The 17,573-nt window shown below is 42.8% G+C and overlaps 1 protein-coding gene across 6 annotated transcripts in view; it reads left to right on the top strand.

The window, feature by feature from the left end:
* Window positions 1-17,573, top strand: part of DPP6 (dipeptidyl peptidase like 6) — a 486,229-nt gene that overhangs the window by 421,890 nt on the left and 46,766 nt on the right. The window lies entirely within an intron of this gene.

Genomic DNA, 17,573 nt, shown 5'->3' with positions numbered 1-17,573 from the left:
ACTAAAAGCAAGATACCAGGAGAGAAACAGATCACTCTGCTCCCTAGCGCCTGCTTAGCATAATCCAAGAAATGTTAGACGTTTACATCCCATCGATATCAATGGGACTCAGGTGCAGAGTCAGTCCGTGTCACTAATGAAGTCAGCCCTGTCATTCCGCATTTGCAAAGGTTCAGCCTACCATCTTCAGTGCTCATTCCTGTCATGAGAAAGAGTCATGATGGCAGGTCAGGAGGAACAAACAGACGCTTTTCCATTATTCCCCATGGTGGTGAGCATGCATCATTTGCTTGGAGAATTTTAAGTAATATTGCAGCTACAATCTGTCCCTGCTGGGTTTTTAAGCACCATTCAACTGCATGAAAAACAGTAGTCATTGAACACACAGACTTCATTAAGTTTATAGCAGCTGATGTTTCATATTACTGAAAGCCAGAACAGTCTCCTCTTAAAGGCTCAATAGTCCTTCACTTGTCATTTGAAATATTGGGGGCTTTGCTCATTAGAAAATGCTGGCAAATCTATGGCGATTAGCAATAATGAGAACAAGAGGCTTAAGAGCGCATTTGAGAACATATGAGCTTGTCTACATGCATAAGTTGAGGCAAGCAGGTGGCCTTGCTACATTACCAAATTGAGAGGTGCAGAGCGCAAATCGTGCCGTCTGTCCGACTTCCCTATATCTGAATAGGTGCTGTTCAGTGATGAGAGCAAAAACATTTTGTGCACACTCAAAGGCACTCTTTTTTTTATTATGACTACTACTAATAATAATAATGTTCCTGTCACTGCAGTTTGACTTCACTTGCACAGGACGTAATCTGTGTGCTCTGCATTAATCAATCTGAAACAGGTACCGACATCCAGATTCGATATTCACAATCACTAATGCAATTAAGTGGTTCCTCGGCCCATAAGCATGCACTGAAAAAGTGGACGCAAATTCACCCTTTTCCTGCCTTTGCTAAGAGTATGACCGAGTGATTGAAAAGCATTAAAGGGTAACTAATCTGCATTAAGTGATTTTGAGTATGCACCATTAGATACAACCGTGGAACTGTTTATTCCCTGTTGAGCTATTTTGGAACAAATGGTATATGCAGGTTGGAAACCAATGTTCAATATGCCTTCCAGCAAATGAATGGAGATGCCCTGGATTCTCATACCCTATTTTTTGCAGAGCGGATTTTCTTCTGGAGTAGCAATGACAGAGCTCCCCTCTCCATCACCATGGTTTCATGGGCTATATTCTGAAGGCTGTATCATTCTTGAGCACAGATTTCTGAATGTTACATGCCACCTTGTGGTAAGACTTGAGCTTTTTCCACCCACCTCATCAAAATAACTTCAATGACACCATATTTAGAAGCCTGCAAGAAAGCGGGGGAGGGCATATAATGAGCAAAACCAATCAGCAATCCAGTCTTAACTCATTTTACAAGCTCCACAGGCTGCCTTTAGGTTTCAAAGCAAAATATTTTTGTTTGTTTCTTTGGAAAGAAAGTTAGGGTTTGCTTTCTACTTGAGACAAATCTCCCTCTTGGGTTTTCTGTGTTCTGTAACGTGTTGACGCAATGAGTGGTGTATATTAGGGTTGCCATATTTCAAGAAGTAAAAACCAGGACACTCCAAAGTTGTTGAGCTTCTTTTTACAAAAACACCCCCCAAAAAGGAAATTTTCGATTGACTTGCCTAAGATCCAATACAAAGTGCCACCTTTCAGAAATCCCCCCCCCCCCCCATGCCCGGATGGCAGTTCCACTTTTGAAATCCCAGTAATGTCTGGGGAAATCCGGACCTATGGCAGCCCCATGTATATATGTCGGCGGGTTTCCTTCCTCTATCCCCAAATCATTGTAGAATTTTGCATGACTTCAGCTTGATGAAATTAATAAAAAGAAAAAAATAGAGTGTGGGCATTTTACCACTTGATAGGATGATCAAAATGAACAGAAATATGAGAGCGTCCTTTGCCATCATCCTGCACACTGGTAAAAAGACCTCTTCTCCAGAAGCTTGAATGTTTGCACATTCATGCTAAGCAATGGTTTGGCAAAGTGCTGTATGTGAATTGAGTCGGTGCATAATTGCAATGGAAATTACTCCCACAAGATACAGTGAGGATTGCCGACTTGGATGGCCTTAAATGAGAACTGGAGAAATTAGTGGAGGATCAGGCTATCATTGGGTACTAGCCATGATGGCTACGATCTGTATCAGGCATAGGCAAACTCGGCCCTCCAGATGCTTTGGGACTACAACTCCCATCATCCCTAGCTAACAGGACCAGTGGTCGGGGTGATGGGAGTTATAATCCCAAAACATCAGGAGGGCCAAGTTTGTCTATGCCTGATCTGTATCCTCCGCTGTCACAGGCAATATGCCACTGTATACCAGTTGCTGGAAACCAGAAGTTGGGAGAGTGCTGTTGCACTCGGGTCCTGCTTGCAGGCATCTCATACACATCTCCTTGGCCATCGGTCCCTCTCCAAGTGTCTATGGCACTTACATTTTAGCTTATGGTGCCTTGGCCTCTCTCAATTGCTATTATGTGCTCCCACACTTAAACTGCCTAATTCTCTGCCTCCCCCAGCTAATTTTTCACCAGTTTTTTCATCTCCTGGGTAAGAGGACATTGTTCTGAACGGAAGCCTCTTCAGCTCCTGTTGGCTTTTCCCCACATTCAATTTAAATTTATTTATTTATATATTTATAAAGTTTTAACAGTCTGGATCCATCCGCATCCAAGTGGAGCCCAACTCTCTATGTTCCTAGTGATCGGATAATCCACTACGCGGATCCCTCAACCCCATGTTGAAGAATCATCAGCATGAGAGGATAACTGCTCATCCACCAAGCAATAGGTCCTTTCTAAGGGATCGTTTCCCTTTTCCTCAGTGTGAAGCCTTCCTAGGAGCTATCATCCTAGAAGCAGCACAAGTCCTCATCCACTAATCTCTCTGCCTCTTAGCTTCTCTAGTCAGCCACCATGGCCTCAGAGGAACAAACCTGTTCCCTGAAGTTAAGAGTTCATTGCACCAAAGACACACCCACTATATCTTTCCAGCAAGCCAAATACAAATGTAACACTAAGCCAAATGGTATCTTAGTCATGTGTGTGACATACGGTTCCATAAACTAGAAAGCCCCCACACTCCCGCTGGCTTTGTATCTGTATAACTATTTTTGTAGTTTATTCAGTTGCTTTACTTGGGGGCTTAAAACTTGTTTCAGTGAAAAACAGATGGGACACAGTTGTGCCCCTTGCCCTACTGCAAACCAATCCAGGAGAGAAGGAAAACCTGAACTTAGTGCAGGGAATTTATTTCCGCATTGGGTTCGCAGGTCAAATTATGTGAATCTAAACATACCCATACATTCAACACTCATGTATTTGGTTGTCTGTAACAGATACGCAGTGGCCCTCTCCCACTATTAAGGAAGGTGGAGATCCCACACAATTCAGCTGGTAATTTGAGCAATCCGTGTCAGTAAATGATCAACTACAATATATACAACTCTTATTTCCTACTTTAATCCAGATCATTCTAAAAATCATAGCACCATCTTGTGGTAAGATAATTCCCACACTGTGCTTTTCTTTGAAAAGGTTCCAGCTGAGAATAATATTCTCTAATTATGTGAGAACAATGTAAACCCAAATAACATGGCTCTAATTAAAAATGATTGTTACTGCAAACCAAGTTCCAGGGTTTATTTCTGATCTGTTTTTGGGGCAGCCCTGTTTGCAGGAGATGGGAGGGGGATAGGGAAATCTAATTTTAATTTCAAACCATTTCTTCTCTTGAATTGAACATTTCATTGGAGAGAAGCAAGGTGAACAAGAAACACATGCATTTATTTTTGTTTTTATGGGGGGAGGTTATTTCCTTAACCTATTTTTACTTCTTTATTTATAGGATGCCTCTTTAGGATTACTCCTTTCAAAGCAACTCACCACATGCTGAGATACAAAAAAAAAAAGATACTTAAAATTATGGTGTAAACAGCACATCAAAAAGTGTAATGACAGCCACAGTTAAAAATAGTATCAACAGTTCTATTCAGTTCTATTTCATTCAAAAGCTGAGCAGAATAAGGAAAAAACAACAACCATAGAGTTCTCCTAATCACCCAAAGCATTTTATATTCTTTCTTGAATGAAAAGCTCTATCTCCTGCTATTTTTGTTGTGATTAACTTTCACTGTTTTGAAAAATAATTTATTGTGGCTATGGCATGGTTTTGGTTGTGGTTGATGGTGTATTTGTGGCCCAGTCTTAAAGCATAGCACCCACTGAAACCCCCTCTTCTATACAATTATTAAAAGTGCAGAAGTCCCACCCTCGTTTTCACTGCCACTGCCTCCCCCCCCCCCCCCCGGTCTGGACCACATCACTTCAGGTTGCTTTGATTGTCTGCTCCCCTCTCTCAAAAATAAAATGAAATAAAATCCTACACATAGAAAACAAGATGTCAAGCAGAAGGTTCCCTGCTCCTCCTGGCCTTCTTCCTGACATGCTGGTTTTCCCTGTGCAGGGAACTTTTCAGTGCACATAACATCAGAGCATTCCATCATGTGACCGGTCTCTATCTCCAGACCTGTGGCACAACTGAGATGTAAGTTCACTGCCTCTGATCTTCTCAACTTAGCTGATGGAAAGAAAGCTCGCCTGTGCCCTGTCGTCTGCCTGTCATACTGGTAGTCTAGCACTTATCACATCACTAATTGGCTATCCCAGGGACTGTTCAAGATGCTAGAATTTGGATAAAGAGCCCAAAACATTTTCAGCCCAACTTATCTAATAATAATACCTAGCATTTGCATAGTGCTTTCAAGAGTTCAAAGGGCTTCGTGCGCATTATTATTTGTTGTCCTTGCAGCAACACAACTGAACCTGGCTGGGTAGTCTGTCTCAGTATGACAGCTTCATATGAAATGGTTCTCTCTCTTTTAACCTAATATATCATATCATCGTATCATGTCATGTCATGTCATGTCATGTCATGTCATGTCATACCACCATTATTGTCAGTCAGTATTTTCCCCCCACATTGCAGTTGGTGTTGGGAAGGCTGAGGCAAAGAGAGAATAGCTTACTTACAGCCACTAGTCCATTCATGGCAGAGACAAGACACAAAGCAGGGACTCCCTGGTTTGTTCAAGGTCAAGGTGGCGCACGTGGTTCTGCCTCTCCGTTTTATCCTCACAACAACCCTGTGAAGTAGGTTAGTCTGAAAAACTGTGGCTGGCCCAAGGTCACCCAGCAAGCATCATGGCTGAGCAACGATTTGAACCCTGGTCTCCCATGTCCTAGTCCAACACTCTAACCACCACACCATATTGTAGCCCTGTTTGCTACCCACTGTGCTATGCTAACTCTGGGCGCCTTCCAACGGACTGCCATTCTTCCTGAATGCCATCCCCTCTGTGCAATCACAACATCTCAGATCACTGGAGAAATGCTCTTGATTATTCCATCCATGAACATACAGATTACTCCTTTCCTTGGGGACATACCAAACTAAAGCAGCTTTCAGAAGCAGCCTTAGATCTTTTTACTTTGGCACTCTTTTGAGGGTTGGAATGAAGCTGTTAGGAGTTTATCCGTTCTCTTTTTTTCCCCAATTTCTGTTTTATATACGAGCTTTGTTTTTTAATTAGGATGGGAAAGATATTTAAAGGGGGGGGAGTCAAAAGGTGGGCGATCTAGTGATTTCACTTTATTATAGCATACTTTGATTTGGCCACTATTAGTCCTGCTGCGGTGGTCACACCCACACCTTAAATAGCTTTAATTGTCCTGGTTTGCCCCCAATTCCCTGGTTTGCCCCAGGGAACCCTACATAGTTTGTTAAGGCTGCTGAGAGTTGTTGGGGGACCCCTACTCCTCTCACAGAGCTACAATTCCCAGAGTTCCCTGGGAAGAGGGATTGACCACTCTAGAAGCAGATTCCCTTGGAAAAGTACCACTAATGCAAACAAATAATATCAGGGTCCCAGGTGTAGCTTTGGCAAACTAACCTCCTGTGTGAGTCCCTGCAGGTTTCCATTACATCTGAGCCGGGCAGCTTTGCATTCTCGGTTTAACAAGATTTAACAAGGTTTTATGTGCTTCATTGCACATAATGATTTCAAAAACAGGAATTTTGAAAACTGATTTTTGCAACAACAAACAGATTTGGATATTATTGCAAAGGGACACAAAAATAAATAAATGAAACTAGCAAGTTGATTCCTTTGCTGCAGTACTTTTTGAACATAACAGCCAAACAGCAGAGAATGGTTTGTATATATGCCTGCATACACCCTGCCCCTAGGGTAGAAAGGGATACAGGTTGCTTGTAAGCAGCGGCAGCGGCAATTCAGTGAATTGCTAAATATGCTTAAGCCCCAGTGAAATAAACAGAGCACCAGTGAGCTTGAACACATGCTGGATTTCCAGCCTCTTGTTATTTCCACAGTGGAAAGGTAGGAAGCTGCTGTGTGCTGAGTCAGACCATTGTGGCCATCCAGATCAGCCTTGCCTGCACAGACTGGCAGCAGCTCCTCAGGGATTCAAGCAAGAGGACAGTCAGACAGTCCCAGCACAGTCTGGAGATGCCAGGGATTGAACCTTGGGTGTTTTGCATGCAAAACAGAGACTCTGTCACTGTGCTATGTGCCTTCTGGAATTAACCTACTGCCCGTTTTGCTAGGAGTAATTGATGGGATATGGGCTGGTGTCAGGCAGAATTTTTAAGAGAGTTGAAGGCGGCATGGCAGAGCAAGTCATCTGGGCTAAAAGAAACCACCCCATTGGGCTCCTCTTTTGTGCTTCCAGATGGCTGCCCAAGCAGCCAATTCCTTGCCTTCAGCCCCACAAGCCAACCCTATATGCTTCACTGGCTGGGGTCCTGAAATAGCCAGGTTTTGTTGGGAAATTCCATTCCACCTTAAGTTGCAGATGTGTGAGATTGTTACATGTCACATGTCTGTTTACGTTCCAGCACAGTATGCTGGGAACTTCCGTTGTGTATTGCTTTTGACTCTCTCTCTGAAGAGATGGCAGTGAGAGACGACATGTTTCTTTTGTCCTGATTTATGCTTAATAAATCCGTACCTTGTTAGTATGTTTCCACAAGCCTCACGCCTGTTCTGCGCAGTATGCTCTGCTGATATAGTGTGCTCAGGCTTTGAAGTCTGAGTCGCTGATTTACGTCACACCAGAGGTCGGGGGTTCGTCACGGCTGGAAGGGCATGATCCAGCTGAGGGCTAGCCAGCTGGCATCTCGACCCCCAAAGGATGTCGACAGGTCTTACCTTCTGGTGGAAGGAATTGGGCCGTGAAAACAACCCTTTGACCCAGTCTGTTTCTTAAAGTGAAAAAGCTCTCGTTGTTGGAGTGCAGAACAATGGCCAAGAAGAGAGACCACATACCCTCTTAGGTGCAGAGAAACTGCAGAAAAGCTTGTACCTTGAGCCCTTATGGTGGTTGAGAGACTTGTACTGTGAGGCTGGAAGGATAAATACCCACTATCCACTACCCTGAAGATCCTATTGCCTTTTGGTATGTTTGATTGCATGGCTTATCATCGTCAACCTTACTTAGATACCTGTTTGTACATAGGGACTGCATATATTTATCCATACCTTTACATTGGGATTGATGGAATATTTGTATTGTTAGTATCAGCTAACAATGATTTTCTTTTTCCCCCCCCACCCACTCTTAAGTTATATTTGCAAACATAAAATAAAAAAAGCTTATACCTTTTTATGACATGCAGGTGGTTCAGTATTATTAATAATAATGCAGAAAAGAAACAAGAATGTCCTGAACTGTACTCCTGTAGGTGTCAGAACTAGATTGCAGAAAAACTACTGGTCTGAATTCACTCATATATTGAAATGTAGAGTTAATAAATGTCTATTGCCTCTCCATGAGAGCTGCCATTCAGCACTGTTGAAATGCATGACCTAGCCATTACAGAACCCAAAGATTATCTGTAATAAATATATCACGCACTACATCAAATCTGAGTGGCAGTTCATGCTGGAAGAAAATTGCAGTGAGACTGGAAACTGTGTAGGTTGAAGGGAAACATGGTTGTTTTTCTTCTCTTTGTAAGAGAACACTATTGATCCTTTTCAATGGCAGACAGGGAGTGGGGATCTGATAGCATGATCTTGCTGCAAGAAGGTTAATGAAAGCCTCGCATCAAATGATATTAAGAAGCAAAGACATGAAAGTTGAAGACAAGTGGTGCATAACCAATTCAAAGCTGAGATTCCAAATATATTATCCCCTAGAATAATTCACAGATCCTTGGCTGTTGCAAACCAGCAGTGATTGCTAGGGTGGCCCTGGATTATAATCTTAGGCTTGGATCTGGGTTCAGATCCTGGGTTTCTTGCAAACACTGCATGGCTTTATCTATAAAGTGAGATGATAATAATAACATCTGTTGCCATGAGTAACAAAAACAATAATTATAATGAGCATTCCTATTGCACTTTTATAATTGCTTCACACATATCATTTATTAAATTATTTTAAAATATTTATATACCACTTTTTCATTAAAAAAATAGCAAAGTGGTTTACAACAAAAGAACATAAAACCAAATAGTAAAGGCCATATTAAAAAGTTAAAATCAGGCATCAAAAAGTTAAAATCAGTTACAAATTTTTAAAAAGTTAAAATCTTAATTGCTGGAAAAGGCTTGGCAGAATAGAAAAGTTTTCAGCAGGTATTTAAAAGTTTAAACAGAAGATGACTGCCTTCTTTAAACCTTACAACCATCCCTGTATAGTTATCCCTACGGTACAGATGTACATTACAAACTGGCACACAAATTCTCTCACCTTTCACATTTTTAAAGCACTTGACAGCTTTTTTGTATTATTTTTAATTTCAAATATAAAAAATAAATACATAGATAACAGACACATGCATTAATAATCACTACATAAATCAAATAATATCAGACATAATAACCTTAAATAAAGGTAAAGGGACCACTGACCGTTAAGTCCAATCACGGATGACTCTGGGCTCATCTTGCTTTACTGGTCGAGGGAGCTGGCGTTTTGTCCGCAGACAGCTTCCAGGTCCTGTGGCCAGCATGACTAAGCTGCTTCTGGTGAACCAGAGCAGTGCACAGAAACACCATTTACCTTCCCGCCAGACTGGTGCCTATTTATCTACTTGCACTTTGATGTGCTTTCGAACTGCAAGGTTGGCAGGAGCAGGGACCGAGTAACGGGAGCTCACCCCGTCACGGGGAGTCGAACCGCCAACCTTCTCATCGGCAAGCCCTAGGCTCTCTGGTTTAGACCACATGTCTACATATAAAAAAGAAAAAAGAAACAAACAGAAAAAAGACAAAATAAAGACAATGACAAAAACAATATAAGATTCTTCCATTCAATACTATTCAGTGCGATTCAGTCCTATAGTAGTATTTCTCATACAGGATACCTTTCCATATGGATTGAATCTCTTTGCATGTTTTAATTGTTGTGGACTTCCATCTACCTCATAACAGTTCATTTTGATTTAATTTCCCCCCCTGTATTTAATATTTTCTCCTCATCTTGGTATGAGAGAGTGATGTCTCTCTATATACGGAATTATTCCAAACAGAACCAAATCTTAGAGGTGGAACCTTGTTTCATCAAGTAACTACTGGAGCATTCCCACTCTTTTTTAACATTATCTGCTGACTTATTTCTTATTGATTCTGTCATTTTGTGAGCCCCCACCCCCCGCCGCCCAATGAATAATCTGGAGGTTGTGCCATTCCTCTCTTGATGAAATGTGCTCGCTCTTCCAATACTTTGCCACTAACACTCTAGCTGCTGTTCCTGCATAGAGAAATCGTCTTCTTCTTTCACTTGGAATGTTATTTGTTAGAATCCCTAGTAGAATTGCTTCCAGGTTTTTACTGAATGTAAACTTTAAATTTTTTTTTTCATTTGACAGCTTTCACCAGTCCCCCCCCCCTCCATATTTCATGCACTGATATCTATGTACAAAGCTGAACATGCATGTTAGACCAAAATGATTTTTAATACAGCTGCAGTAGCTCACCTGAGTACTTAAGCAGGCTGTCTTTATGTATAAGTAAATATATTATCATGCTCTTTATGTTCCTATGTAGAGCATGTATTTCTTACATTATTCTCTTTTGAACCATGTTACCAAACACAGCAGTCCCATCATGCAGTTCTAAAGGAGCAGCCAGGGAAATGGAAAACTTTACATCAGTCCAAATGTGTAAAACCCTGAATGTTCTTTTTCCTTTTTTCCCCCTTTTGCCAGCATGCAGTCTTAAAACTCATTTGGCATTTACTTCACCATCCAATTAAGCTCTCTCATTTCAAGTTTTCTGATTGCTGCCGCTTGGTGGTGAGATAAGTCGGTTGTTAAAGAAAAGCCATCAACAAAAATATTTGTACCCTCAGAGGAAATTAAGCATTGTTTTAGAATAACAACAGTGCAAAGTTTGCAAATACTTACCAGCGTTTGCACTGGTTGCAGATTTATCTGCAAGTCTTGAGTGACACACCACGGCATTGCGTATCTGCAGCTGTTCAACAAACTTATGAAGTTGCCTTACACTTAATCAGATGTTTGGCTGTGAACATAAGAAGAGACCTGCTGGATCAAGCCAATCTAGTCCAGCCATTCTAAGCCAACCTGATGTCTTTGGAAAGCCCACAAGCTGGACATGAGCACAGCAGTCTTATCCTGCTGCTGTTCTCCAAGGAAGTGGTATGCAGAGGCCTGTGATCCTGCTGGTAATATGTAGCTACTATGAGTAGCAGCCATTGATAATCCTCCACAAATCGCTCTAATCCCCTTTCGTAACCACGGTTCTCCAAGGTCTTTCCTTAGCCTGCTGCCAGATAATCCTTTAACTTGAGGTACCAGGGACTGAACCCAAGTCCTTTTTCATGCAAAATATAGGAGTGCTTGGTAAGCGCCCAGCTATATCAGCCCACGCATCCATCAAGTAACAGCTTTTCTGACTACAACAGTGGCCAGACAGACCAAAATAATCTCAGGTGCCATTTCTTTGCCCATTTCCACAATTTTCCAGCAGTGATGAGTCCATGTTTGTGGATGATGCTACATTACTAAGGACGCTGGGGGAAATAAACTCCAAGCAGGCTGCAGTCCATCTGGGTTTTTGGCGTCTGTAAATAATTTGGTCTCATTTGCAGGCATTACTTCCAGATTATTCATGGGGGGGGGGGCTCACTGTTTACTTCCCTCCATTATGAGAACCGTGTTTACTTCTCCCCTGTTGTTTAGCCAATTGCTAATCTTCATGGAGTGCCGGTGTATTCTGCTGCAACTATTAAGATTAGAGAGGAACTAATGGTCAAACATTCTTTGCAAGTCCATGCATAATATCCATTAGATTGTTTTTGTCCACACCCTCGCTGATGGTTTTGAAAGACAGTGGGTCAGGATTTCCTTTGGCAGACACCATTATGTCCTCCCCCCACCCCGAATTGAAAACAAGACAAACATAGCATCATAGACAGCACAACTCTTTATTTACTCGAGCAGAAGGAAAGAGTGGGCTGCAAATGTCAAGCTAACCTCTTCACAGTCATGCTGTTTCATTATCAGATCTTAGAGTCATTTTCTGTTCCATCTGTCTTCTGGTTCTCTCCTGCTCCAGCTTAGAGCATGCCACTTACTCTGCAGCATGCAATCCTGGCTCCTCCTATCCTGTCTCAGAATCAGAGGCATAGAAAAGCTATTGCCCAGCCCATTTTAACCAATTAATTGATGAGATTTAATTAATTAATTGCTTGATGCTCAAGCAATGCTTTCAGTTGCCAAAAATCAAGATGAACTAGCTTCTAAACATCACATTTCAAGAGACATTGTAAGACAGCAGCAGTGGCTGGTGGGTGGAAGGGTGGAAGGCAGGGAGGTGAACAATAGCACCAAAGGCAATGACAGCCAGCCAGCCAAATAATTCTAGTTTTGTGCCCAACCTCATCTTCCTCCCTGCTGAGCAAGGGGCAACAGTGAGATGGAAACTGATAGGCATTGCTACCTCTAGGTCTCGTTGTAAGTCCTGGTTGTAAGGCAGGCTGGTTCCGGCTGGGAGAGGGTGGACTGAGATTGGTGCGGTAGTGCCCCGTTTCCACTCATGGAGCAACCTTCACTGTAAAAAATGGCATAGCCTATTGCAAATAGTGTTCTCAGTTGCCGTATACAGTCTGTTACAGATGTCCTGAACTGCCCTGTATACCTGAAGGAGCGTCTCCACCCCCATCATTCAGCCTGGACAGGAAGGTCCAGCTCCAAGGCCTCATGGCAGTTCTCTCATTGCGAGAAGTGAGGTCACAGGGACCAGGCAGAGGGCCTTTTCGGTGGTGGCACCTGCCCTGTGGAACACCCTCCCATCAGATGTCAAACAGAAAAACAACTACAGTGGTACCTCGGGTTAAATACTTAATTTTTTTCGGAGGTCCGTTCTTAACCTGAAACTGTTCTTAACCTGAAGCACCACTTTAGCTAATGGGGCCTCCCGCTGCCGCCGGGCCACCACCATGCAATTTCTGTTCTCATCCTGAAGCAAAGTTCTTAACCCGAGGTACTATTTCTGGGTTAGCGGAGTCTGTAACCTGAAGCGTATGAAACCTGAAGCGTATGTAACCCAAGGTACCACTGTATACAACTTTTAGAAAACATCTGAAGGCAGCCCTGTGTAGGGGAATTTTAAATGTTTGATGTTTTCTGTTGGAAGCTGCCCAGAGTGATTGGGGCAGCCCAGTCAGATGGGCAGGGTACAGATAATTAAATTGTTTTTGTTGTTATGTGAACAATCCTGGAACCCTGGCTCCACTCTGAAGCAGTTAAAAAAGGTAAAGGTACCCCTGCCCATACGGGCCAGTCTTGACAGACTCTAGGGTTGTGCGCCCATCTCACTCAAAGAGGCCGAGGGCCAGCGCTGTCCGAAGACACTTCCGGGTCACGTGGCCAGCGTGACATCGCTGCTCTGGCAAGCCAGAGCCACACACGGAAACGCCGTTTACCTTCCCGCTAGTAAGTGGTCCCTATTTATCTACTTGCACCCGAGAGTGCTTTCGAACTGCTAGGTGGGCAGGCGCTGGGACCGAACAGCGGGAACACACCCCGCCGCGGGGATTCGAACCGCCAACCTTTCGATCGGCAAGCCCTAGGCGCTGAGGCTTTAACCCACAGTGCCACCCGCGTCCCCTTCTGAAGCAGTTACTTTGCCATTAAAGATGTGCCACTACATGTTTGGCAACTGAGAGTATTGTTCCTAACGGGCTGTTTACTGTATTTATTTGCAGTAGCCTGCTATGCCCTTTTTCTCCATCTTATAATGAATATTGTATGCTATTATGTTGTGTAGAAGCTGGCTTAATGTAATAGCTGGCAACTGAAAGTGCTCTTTGGCAGCTAAGTTGCATTCACCACCATGTTCTCATTTTCTTCAGAAGTTGTTTTTATTTTGTTGCTGCATTTGTATATAAGGATATTTTCAGTAGAATCTGCAGAGCTTTTGTCCTGACTTTTAGTCTTGAGTGGTGAGGAATGATCCTTCCCTGTTTCACTCCTCTCACAACATAACTGAGCCAGGCAAACAACAACAACAACACTTTGTTCGATTAGTTGGCATGTAGTAGCAATAGTAATGACTCCAATAGCAGTGTTGATGTGGAAGGATAGCTAATTTTGTTATAACGGCAACAAATTGAAATCAACTGGAGTTGTCAATAAAAATTGGAATTTCATCCTGTACTCAACACAAAGTGGTTTCACTGCAGGAATCCCTGGGGGTCTGCCTGTATGGATTCTATTGCCTTGCATTCTTGGTGATTTAATGAAATGGTCAAGCTCTGAGCTCCCCTTAAGGCATTTTGGTGCTAGGCAACCAAATACAAGCAACCAGATACTAGAGTCACTGGTCCCTCTCAAGCAGTCCTGCCTGGTTCTGTGGCAGTACAACAAAACCACCTTCAGCTAGGGATGTTGGAGGATTTCAATGAAAACAGGAGCAGAAATTGCTGACATTTGCTTATTTGTCCTCTATCCAAAATGGAAGTCAATGCAATCAGTATTTGCTCTTTCTGTTGTTGTTGTTGTTGTTGTTGCTTTCAGTCTGCAAATGATACATAACTGATTGTGTTTTCTTCCATTTGCACTAAAGTGAATAGGGGAAATGTAATGGCAATGTAATTTATGTAATTAATAACATAAGTTACGTAATTTTGCCGCAGCAAACAATGAGACAAATAATGTAGTTTTGGGGCAGTAGACAAGTTGCAGCCAAATGGAAAAAGTGCTGCGTGAGACAAACACAGGGCAGAACAGAGAGCGATGCAGACTAGGGTTGGAGAAGAATGTCATTCTATCTCCAGTTTTAAGTGAATTCGCATTTCCTGGAATAATATCTTCCTTAGAATGTAATCGTCCTTCAGATTTCTTCTGGATTTTACAATGCAGAACTTGACTCAAAGATGTGCCAAAATGCACTGTGAAATTTCTTTGTTAGGATAAATGTGTGCATGAAGCTAAAATGTATATTTAAAATATGCTATTTGTGACAAAATGCATTTTTAAATATGTAAAACATTTCTGTTTGCTTGGGTTTTTAAAATTCGGTTTGATATAAACATATAACATATGAATAATCATATGCAAAATACATGTGGGCCAGTGTGACATGCCAATAGCCTCACACACCCAGACACTGCAACGTTGCTTGTGGGCTGTGTTTTTTGTATAGGACCTATGGTTGAGTGACACAAACAGGAAAGATGTTTCAGGACTCAAGTACGATGTTATGAGTTCGGCTTTCTCCATTAATATAAATGGACCTGTAACTAAATGATTTTGGGTGCAACGTTGTCGTTAGTCTCCTGGTCTCTTTCTCTCTAGCCTTGTGAATGTGATAGCCAGCTAGTAGTTGTTCCAGTTTTTAATTTGGACACCGACAGAGGCAGAGAGTGCTGAGAGGGTTTAAGCTGGAGTTAGTTGGACTGGAAGCAGCCTGGAAGATGCCTGCCTGCTGGAGTCCAACCTGCTGTTTTGTAATCTGATGCAGGCCTGTGGTTTCCTGCCTGCCTTTTATTTCTTGCACTGCCCTCTGCTGACACGTTCGTAGGTAGAGCAGATATTACAAAAGCACCATCCATCTTCAGTACTCTTTCTTTCATTCAATGGAAATGAAACACTATAGGGATGAGCCTGAACTTTCCCCACTTCCTGAAGGTGTGGAGCACTTAACAGTCTCCTTATTCTTACTCTCTGCAGTCACTGTGCAATTGCCCCTGTTCTTCAGAGGCATGTCCTTGATGTTTCAAAAGCTAATTGCTTTTTTTTTCCACTGGAAAAGTATGTCCTCCTTATAAATGCAAGCCTACAGGTTGAATGATAGGATCCATCCACAACCTTTATCTTAGCTGAAATGCGTTTTTCTTTGCTTCATTGAATGTTGTGAGTGCCTTGGAGTTTATCTTTGTGCTGCAGGTTTGTTTTATAGGGCATTCTGCATAAAGTTTTTGCGCTCTGTTCTGAGGGAGACAAATAGCTGGAAAATACTAACAAAGGGGCTAGGCTGTCTGTAAATTGGTAGCGAAGCTCAGAATGTGCCATTCGGCTGGTAAGTCATGAAAGCAGGTAGGACTTTTGAAGGCAGGCGATGACGGAATAAAAAGAAATGGGTTTGAACAAGACAGAGCTGTTGTGTGCTCTGAGCTCTTGGGTCTAAGAGGCTGGCAGGCAACTTGCTCTGGACAAAGTTGTGCTCCCCTGGTAAGAGCAGGCCTGTAGCTTGGGTCTAGCATTATTAACAAAGGTTCAGTAGTGAGTAGACATGCCTATATCCAGTTCCAGTTGCTTCTCCTGTTCCTGCTCCTTTAGTACAGAGCTGACATAGCCACTGTACGCCATGCTCTGGTAACTTCAAGACTGGATTATTGCAAATCATTCTATGTGGTTCTGCCATGTAATAGAGAGAAAGAAGTCACATTCTAGTTCTCCATACAGGTCTCCCACTGAAACCAGCATAGCATCTAGGTCTGTGCTGCACCATGTCCACAGTCCACAAGTGAAGCTTTGAATTCACAAGGTCACGGGTCTAGTCCTCCACCCCACCAACTGTAAAATGCTAGAGGAGATGGGCCAATGCTCTGACTCACCTGGAGATGCTGGAGATTGTACCTGAGGCCTTCTGCATGCAAAGCAGATGCTCCACCATTGAACTACAGTCCTTCCCTGCTGTAAAATTATGTGGTCATTCTGAATACAGCACTGCAAAATGGGCAAGAGGCTGTTCCCATGGTCTTGTTGACTTATATTACACTGTACTGCAGACACACATAGCCATTCACAATTTTCTGAGCATGCTTTATGCATTTGATTAAGCAGGCTGTTGCCTGCAAAGTTCATCATACACAGGGCCGACACACCCATGAGGCAAGGTGAGGCAGTTGCCTCGGGCAGCAGGACCCACAGCAGCAACAGATCCTGATGTAGCTCTTTAGTCCCCTCCTTGTTCCTTATGTAGATCTTCACTCGCCCTTTCTTCCCTGGTGGGGAGGGGGAGGCTGCCATTTTGTGGTTTGCCTAAGGTGCTGAAATATATTGGTTCGGTCCTGATCATACATATGTAGAGTCACAAAGATGCTTCCACAATGTTGATATTTTGGCAGGTCCTTTTTATGTTTGTAATTTCTGCAGGGTGACATGACTCGTCTGGAATTGCTCACGCGAGGGGTCCCCTTTTCATAAAGATCCACCACGCTTCAGTGTCCACAAGAATCTAAGCAGTAAAATTCTCATGTGAAAATGTCCTCCAGAAAGCCTGCATTGGGATCTCACATGATCGTCTCTTGAAGTGCTTCATTAAGCTTGAGAGATCTGAGAAAGATGTTTGCAGAATAAAGTAATTCCTGATTAATGCTGAAGTGTCAAGGACTTGCCAGCCCTCTCGTTGTATTCCTATCAGGCATTTAATTGCTGAGCCGTGCCTGATTATAAAAAGCTTCAAAAAAAGGAATTAAAAGAAAAATTCAAAGAATGAAATAAAAACAAGCCAATGATATATTCCATGCCCAATGTTTTTCTTGCAGAATAGAAGCTAACACTACGTAGGCATTAATCCCAGGATGGAGGACTGATTATATTAAACTTGCTTATTTAGTAGGGTTTTGCATGAGCCCCCCCCCCATCTGATCTAGGGACCCAGAGAAGAAGTGCCTCTCCTTTTCCCCCTGCCAACCACATGGGATTTTGAACCCTAATATTAATGTTTAAGCATGCAGTTGTGAAGGGGGGAGAAGGAGATGCATGCAGAATTCCTACGAGTCTCCTTCTGTGCCTTCTTCTTACTGCCAGGCTCCCCCTCCCTTCAGGTGGACCCAATCCTTCCCAGAATGATCTGGGGCAACCTCAACCCAATTTGGCCAAATCCCAGGCCTAACTGAGTCAGGATTCATCTGGATCCAGTGCATAGCCCTAATATTTACTTCTACTATGTTCAGTGGAGCTTACTCTCACATAAGTGACCATTGGATCACAGCCTTAGAA

The sequence above is a fragment of the Podarcis tiliguerta genome, assembly GCF_965153285.1.
Source record: "Podarcis tiliguerta genome assembly, chromosome: 12".
In the NCBI taxonomy this organism is placed as follows: Eukaryota; Metazoa; Chordata; class Lepidosauria; order Squamata; family Lacertidae; genus Podarcis; species Podarcis tiliguerta.
This window is presented reverse-complemented; position numbering and strand designations above follow the sequence as displayed.